This window comes from Rattus norvegicus, chromosome 6, assembly GCF_021556685.1.
Source record: "Rattus norvegicus strain SHRSP/BbbUtx chromosome 6, alternate assembly SHRSP_T2T, whole genome shotgun sequence".
Taxonomy (NCBI): Eukaryota; Metazoa; Chordata; class Mammalia; order Rodentia; family Muridae; genus Rattus; species Rattus norvegicus.
The window spans coordinates 111,205,424-111,213,082 of record NC_141539.1 but is presented as its reverse complement, the minus strand read 5'-3'; the positions used below and the strand labels follow the sequence as shown (position 1 = coordinate 111,213,082).

The 7,659-nt window shown below is 46.6% G+C and overlaps 1 long non-coding RNA gene across 1 annotated transcript in view; it reads left to right on the top strand.

The window, feature by feature from the left end:
• The first annotated feature begins 7,031 nt into the window (after positions 1–7,031).
• LOC148005393 (uncharacterized) overlaps positions 7,032–7,659 on the top strand; it is a 4,317-nt gene continuing 3,689 nt past the window's right edge. The window contains exon 1 of the long non-coding RNA XR_015623231.1: positions 7,032–7,202. This is a non-coding gene — a long non-coding RNA (uncharacterized LOC148005393). The remainder of the gene's footprint in view (positions 7,203–7,659) is intronic.

The window sequence follows — 7,659 nt, the reverse complement described above, 5'->3', positions numbered from 1 at the left end:
AGACAGGAAGATCTTTCATTTTAAAACCATAACCCTTCCACCCATGAATAATCAATGAGACCAAGCATGCATGAGAACTTTACAACATACACATGCATACACACACATGAATGAGCACACACATGCTTGTAAGGACACAAATACACACGAACACGCACAAACACACATAGTGTACACACACACAACACACACACACACACACACACACACACACACACACACACACGGCACGGTTGTCCTGGGTTATAGTTCAGATTCACAAATTTAATTATAACACTACAAGTAACTTTTTTTAGAAAATATTTGCACATAAAAAATGTAACAAATGTTTAAATTTGAAAGCACTCCTTAGGTATACTAGGTGGTGGTTGTAATCCCAGCTCCGGGAAGGAGGAAACAAGAGGATTAGGAGTTTAAGGACACCTGGGAGAGATCATGGCAAGAAGACTCTAGTTACAGAGGCATGGTAAAACTTGTATGGACCACACCTTTTAATAACAGTGCTTGGGAGGCAAAGGTGGTCAGATCTCTGTGAGTTCGAGGTCAACCTGGTCTACACAAGGAAACTTTGTCTCAAGACAACAACAACAGCAGCAGCAGCAGCAACACTTACACAGGCTGGGCTTACTGGTGCAAGACTATAATCCTAGCTACCCAGGAGTGTGACACAGAAGCAGCACAAGTTGAATGCAGCGAAGTGAGACCCAAATCCAACATTAAAAAAAAAAATGAACAGGACTTGGAGAGTAGCTCAGTGGTCAAGTATGTGCGAAGCCTTGGGTTTAATCCCTAGTACAGCAAAATCATAAACAAAGACACTTTCACTACCCTAATACTGAAATGACTAGCTATCCTTCCCTAGTAATTCAAAATAAAGGCAATATCGAGCTGATACAAAGGTTATATTTTTTTAAAAAATGAATTTACAAAACTGTAAACCACAGCACTTAGGATTTAGAGTCAAGAAGATTAGAAGTCTAAGGCATCCTGGACTATTATTATACAGTTCAAAACCAGTCTGAGATATGTGATCTAAACACACACACACACACACACACACACTTTACAGTATGCTGAGATCGTGCCAGGACATTGAGTTCCACAGAGGGAGGAAGGAGGGCTGCTTCCCCAGTACCAGGAACAGCACCTAACACAACAGGATAAAGGATCCAGGTCTCTTGTTTCTTGGTGAATAGCCCTGTCCCCTACTCCAGCTGCTGGCTTCTGGCTATGACTGAGCAAACTCAGGGGGGACTGTACATTAACTCCAAAGAATAAATCCACACACCCAGGATCGCTGAGGCCCCAGATGGATCCGTACATCAGCCCCACAGGGCCAGTCTGCTGTTGTACGTACCACCTTGTGCTCCTGCCTGGTTCACGCACGCACATGTAGCATGAAGGCATAGCCCTCTGTCCAGACTCATCAAGTGGTTTGGAATAAGTCCTGGGATACATGCCCAGAGGCTGTCTGTGGGTTAACAGTCTTTGCTCTTGCCCGGACTCTGCTTGCTGCAAATAGGAAATGTGTGTGTTTGTGTCTGGTACGTCGAGTTCATTTGAACTCTGGGCTTCATCTGGCAGATGCCTGCCTGGATTCAGAACTTGGAGAAGAGATAAGCAAAGGCTTGTGGAATAGTCTGGAGGGTAGAAAAGAAGAGAATAGAAAATAAATAATAAAGACTCTGACGGGCACCCCACTTTTCCCACACCGGCCCACTGAAACAGCTGACCAAAAGGTAATTCCGAGCCATGCTGGCCAGAAATTCTCCCAGTCCTAAGCCATTTCCTGGGACAACTCCTTCTCCTCTTCCTCTTCCCTCCCCTCTTCCTGTTTTGTTCTGTTTTCTGTGTTTCTAAGTCCGGGTCTCTCTATGTAGCCATGGCTAACCTGTTACTCACTTATATAACCTCAGGTAGTTTTGAACTCCTGGAAATCCTCCTGCCTCAGCTCTCTGGGTGATGGAATTATAGGCAGATACCACTCGGCCTGGCTCTTTCTAACCATTTATGACTCGCACAGTAAAGCAACCATATGAAGAAGCAAAGGGTTTCACATTAAATGTCTGAGTCCTGTGTTTGGGTAAGGGCAGCTATGGGGCATTTATATCATGCATCTAGTCTGAGATAATTGAGTTGTATTTTTATCAGATGACCCTGTTTTGTTTTCTACTTCCCAATGGTTTCAGGATTCCCTACAGGGAAGAAAGGGGTTTTCACATCCTTCAAAATATCATTTCCTTGTATATGAGCCAGAAGGTATTGAGACAGGGTGGGCCTCTGCAGTTAATCCTTCCTAAGTTCAAATCGTGCAGGCTCCAGTGTCCTGCTCCTTGCAGTCACTGAACACCTTTGGTGAGCACCTACTCTGTGTAGATCACTGGAATCCATAGGGAATAGGCGAGCTTCCTAAGATAAGGCTTATTGTCTGATAACGATAAACAGAAACACAAAACAAAACAAAAATCAGATGACAGTAAATACTGAGGTGCTAATGACAGACATCTCATCAGTGGGCCAAGGTGCTTGTCACTCAAACCTGACTACCCAAATGAATTTGATCCCTGGCACCTAAAGGATAGAAGAGAACTGACCCTGCAAGGATAACTGTCTGACTTTCGGTATCACTGTCTGTGTCTCCGTCTCTCTGTCTCTTAGACACGCACATGGGGGAAGAGAGACTTTTCTAAAGTAATGCTGAGTTTAATTGAAAGTGGAAGACTGTGTTGTGTTGTAACTCTGTAGCTACTTTGTGGAGGGTAAAGCTAGCCCCAGGTTACCAGCAATGCCAGACCTCGGGACACAGAGCAGGACTGCTGTGAACTGGGGGTCAGCCTGGGCTTAAGGGATTCCATCAAAAGAAAGGAAGGGAGGGAGGGAGAGAGGGAGGGAGGGAGGGAGGGAGGGAAGGAGAGAGAGAGAGAGAGAGAGAGAGAGAAGGGGGGAGGGAGGAGAGGGCAAGAGAGAGGAAGGGAGGGAGACAGATAGATAGATAGGATAACTCCTTCACCCACCCTACCAAGCTGCAGTGGGACACCCCGCCCCTGCTGTCTGGTGACTCTCCCTTTCCTAGACCTTAAATGCCAACTTTTTGGATCCAGACTACCAAATTTGGAAAATTCCCAGCTCCTTCCTCGCTTCATTTCCTCCCTAGCTGCCCCTCCACTTCAAACAGGATACGGACAGTTTCATTTCATTCTCATGCTAACATAAGCCCTCATAGACGGTATCACTCAGTGTGGTGATGGTATGGTGGTTGGGGCCAGGCTTCTCTGTAGTTGAGGGGATCTTCAAAACAATGAAGTCTGTCGTTCACTCACTCTACCTCAGGCTTTGAGGTCTCCCAGGGCTGTTTTACAGGAATGTGGAAATAGGCACATTTCACTTGGCCCTTTGTTGGAAAGCTACTGACAACAGAGTTCAGCTTAGAATTTGTGCTGTAAAACCGCAGAACCAAGCTTTCTCACCCAGGGCAAGACGTCCCTGAATTCTTGCCCAAGGTTTGATGGAGTGTGTGTTGGGGGAGGGGGTGGGGTTTCTTGGGAAACCGTTGCAAATATCTGCTTCTTGAATTTTTTGTTATTTTGACTGCACTGAGGGCTTTTCCACAAGCCACTATCAAATCCACCCATCTTCAGTTCCTGTAAATATTATGTCTTCACTGTGCTATGTGAACTATTTCGCGACTGGAATATGAACCCGAGGAGGAAAGCTTGCTAATGGGAATGACATAAGCAAAGCGTTAAAAGTGCAGCCAGAGAAAAGTCGGTAGCAAAGGGCTGGGGGGGGGGGGTGAGTGCTGGGCAAAGAGGGGGGGGAGCTCCAGTCCCAGATGGATTATCCAAACCACACTCTATTATTTAAATCCAGCCGCAAATGTATGCTGACACATTCCTGGGGGCACGTGGGTGACTTTCATTACAGCAAGGACAAGAAGTCGTGTTCAGTTCCCAGAGAGGATGTTTCTATCATAGCGACTACTGATGGTTCCAGGCAATGGAGACCCCGGGAAGCCGAGGCAGCTGAGGCAGCGGCGAAGGCTGTCCTGTCCTCTGCCAGTGAATCCCCGGAAGAGAGAAGACTCTAGGCAGCTGCTTCAGTGGAAGGAGCTGAGGCCTCGATTCGATGCAAGCGCATGCACATCTGGGATGTAAAAAGCGTTCCTTGTCTTTGGGCAGCCCCGAGAATGTGAGGACAGTTGGGGAAAGGCCTGAAGAGTTAAAATGTGCCACTAGTGCTGTCCTTCGGTTCTCCCCCTCCTCCTCCCCCAACCCCTTGTCTAGATCTCAAACTGCAAATGTCATCTTCACATGTACTCCTGGGTTCACATGTACCCAGGCTGAGTTAAGGAGTCTTTTAGAATTCCTCATCCAGTCCGAGGTTTTCCACTGGCTGCACTCGCACACCATTTATATACATACACACGTATGTGTGAAGGAACCAGCCCAAGATCATGTGCTCTGTGACGAGACCTCTGTCGAGAGGAGGTAGTTCCTTTATTGCTTTGTTATACTAGGGACAGAACCCAGGGCCTTGCACACGCTAGGCAAGTGTTCTACCACGGAGATACCCCCAGCCCTGACTTCCCTTTTTATTTTGAGACAGGGTCTCACTAAGTTGCCCTTTGAATTTAGCTTTGAAATCACCCGGAAGTCCCAGATGGATTTGGAGTCCTCCTGTCTCAGCCTTCTAAGTAGATGAGATTATAGGTCTGGATCACCAGGCCTGACTGATGATTGCGTTTATTTACAGATGTACCCTTGAACGCTTCAAGAGGTCGGGTTCTAGGAACTAGTAATTGTTGGGTACGTGTGTTCGTGTGTTCGGTGTCTACTGCCCAACTCCAGAAAGGCAGACAGACAATCCCCTGGGGCTTCACTCATCATGGGCTCTCTCCAGCCCAGAACAGCAGTTGCCACATAATAGCTGCTCAGAAATACACTTTCAGAGCCGGGAGAGATGGCTCAGCAGTTAAGAGCACTAGTTGCTTTTTCCAGAGTATACGAGGTTCCCAACACGAACGTTGGGAGGCTCGCAACAGCCTGTAACCCCAGCTCTAGGGGATCCAACACCCTTTTCTGGCCTCTTTGGGCACCTGTATAGACATGGCATAAACACACTGGCACAAAAATAAACATTTTAGAAACTCTCGGAGTCCGTGGAAATGCTATTAAACAAGCTTGTGCTCACTGAAGGCTTGCTCTAGACTCATGGTGGGATAGTCACTGAGATTAATATTCTACTTCATTTGGTGATGAGTTTTGTTAACCGGGTTGTTTGGGTGGCTGAACATGTTCAATTATTTTGTCGGCTAAGACAAAATCAATGTGAAACCCATTATGGCTCAAACTTGATCATTCTACCTCAGCCTCCTGAACATTATAGGCACGGATCACCACTCTTCACTTAGGTTCCTTCCTGCTTTGTTTTTTTTAATACTGATGTTATAATTGCCAAACCCACAGTAGATAATTGGTCTAAATATTCTCCTCTCCTCTTCGTTGTAGTGGAAGAAGTGCCCTGGTGACCTAAGTAAATTAGTTTCCCTTAGGTACCTACCAGGGAGAGAGTCCGATAAGAGAAACTCAGGCTTGTGGGCCTTAATTATATTTACATTACAGAGAACTAAATTATAGCCTTGTCTTCTAGGTATATTTAACAACACTTATAATAGCACATGTTTATAGTTATCCATGTTTATTTACAAAGAAATTGGTCTAATATCAAAAAGATAAGTTCCGCATAGAGATTTTTGTAGGGTTTAGTTTGCTTGTTTGTTTTAGGGTGCCTGGGATTGCATCCAGGCTCTCTTACATGCTCGGCAAGACCAGCACTCCATAGAGTTTTATTTATCATCGTTTGTGTGTGTGTGTGTGTGTGTGTGTGTGTGTGTGTGTGTGTGTGTGTTTGTGTGTGTGTGTGTGGTGTCTGTAGTGTGTGTGTGGTGTGTGTGTTTGTGTGTGGTGTGTGTGGTATCTGTAGTGTGTATGTGGTGTGTGGGTGTGTGTGTGTGTGTGGTGTGTGTGGTGTCTGTAGTGTGTATGTGGTGTGTGGGTGTATGTGTGTGTGTGTGGTGTGTGTGTGTGTGGTGTGTGTGTGTGTATGGTGTGTGTGGTGTCTGTAGTGTGTGTGTGTGTGTGTGTGTTGGGGGGGCATTTTTTCCTGGTTTCAGTAAGTTCATATGCAATCACAGAACGTGTAAAATGCTTCCACTTCTAAGAAAGAAAACTAGAAGCAGGAAAAAATGGGCTGAGGTTTCTCAAGGTGCTGGTCAAACTGGTTCTGTCAGTATCTGGGCTCTGTCCTGGGACAGGAGGTAAAAGACAGGCTCGTTCCCTATTCTGGGAACTCTGCCTGGGAGTTCCTGTTGTTTAGCTCCATCAGATCTGAATGAACCACACATAGTACAATCAGTAATTCCACCTCTCCACCTCCCACAGGTTAGACCCTTAGTGTTTATCTAGGTAGGAAACAGGCGAAGCAAGGAGCGGACCCACTGAAGCCATTCTGCTGGCCTCCAAAGTAGAAATAATTCCAAGGGAATTAGTCATAATATTGTGTTCCTATGCTGTGTGACATGGGGAGATCAATTTCATCTTCTCACCCCAAATAGGAGGCCCACGACAGACCAAAGCACGGGGACCATCGAAGTCCAGCTTGGTGAGCCAATGAGTCTCGTTGGGCTTATTTACAGGAATATGGGTGAGAGGTTACTCAAAGGAGCAGCAGTGACTCAACGACAGCTGCCTCACCAAAGCCCACCCCAGCATGGGTGACAGACAGGTCACATCAAGCTGGGAACCAGCACTGCACAGCCTGTAGGCAGCTGGGCAGGTTGAAGAGGGTCCTTTCCAACTGGAGATGGGCTGCTTTCCGTTTCTTCCAGTCCTGAGATCAGTCTGTTTGTTCTTGTGTGTGTTTGTTTTTCCAGACAGGGTTTCTCTGTGTAGCCCTGGTAGTCCTGGAACTTGCTGTGTAGACCAGGCTGGCCTCAAACTCAGAGCTCTGCCTGCCTCTGCCTCCGGGATGCTGGAACTAATGCGTGTGCCGCGAGCACCTGGTTTCTTAGAGTGTCTTCTGCAGCTTTTCTCCTTTCAGCCACTTCTTTGCATTTCAGCTTGTCTGAGAGTCTTTTTGGAAGCTCTGCTCCTCTAGTCTCAGAGGGAATCCCATGCATGGCAAGGTGGGGCCTGGTGAATCTGGTGAGTTTCAGAGACTTCCTGAAGCTATTTCTAGTTGTTCACTTTCCTGCTTGAGGGTGGAATGTTCCAATTTTGAAAGAAACTGCATCCTGATAATGGTAAACTGTCCTAGCAGGGTTATGTGACTCTGTTTTATTGGCGACCCGAAGATTCTAGTGCGAGAAATGGATTGGTTTTTATTTTTGAGATAGTCTCACTGAATAGCCCAGGCTGGCCGCAAACTCACAGAAGCCCAACTGTCTTACCTTGTCAGTGCTGGGATTGAAGGCACACGCCACTATGCCCCCTCCAAGAAGTAGTTTGGTCCTGTTTGTTTGTTTGTTACTTTTGATACAGGGTCTGACACTGTAACCTGGAGTCAGATATCCTAGGCCTCTTGGTCTCCGCAGTGCTGGGACTCCAGGTGGGAGGCACCATGCGAGGCCATACACAGTTCTTAAGTTGGACTTTTCACTTC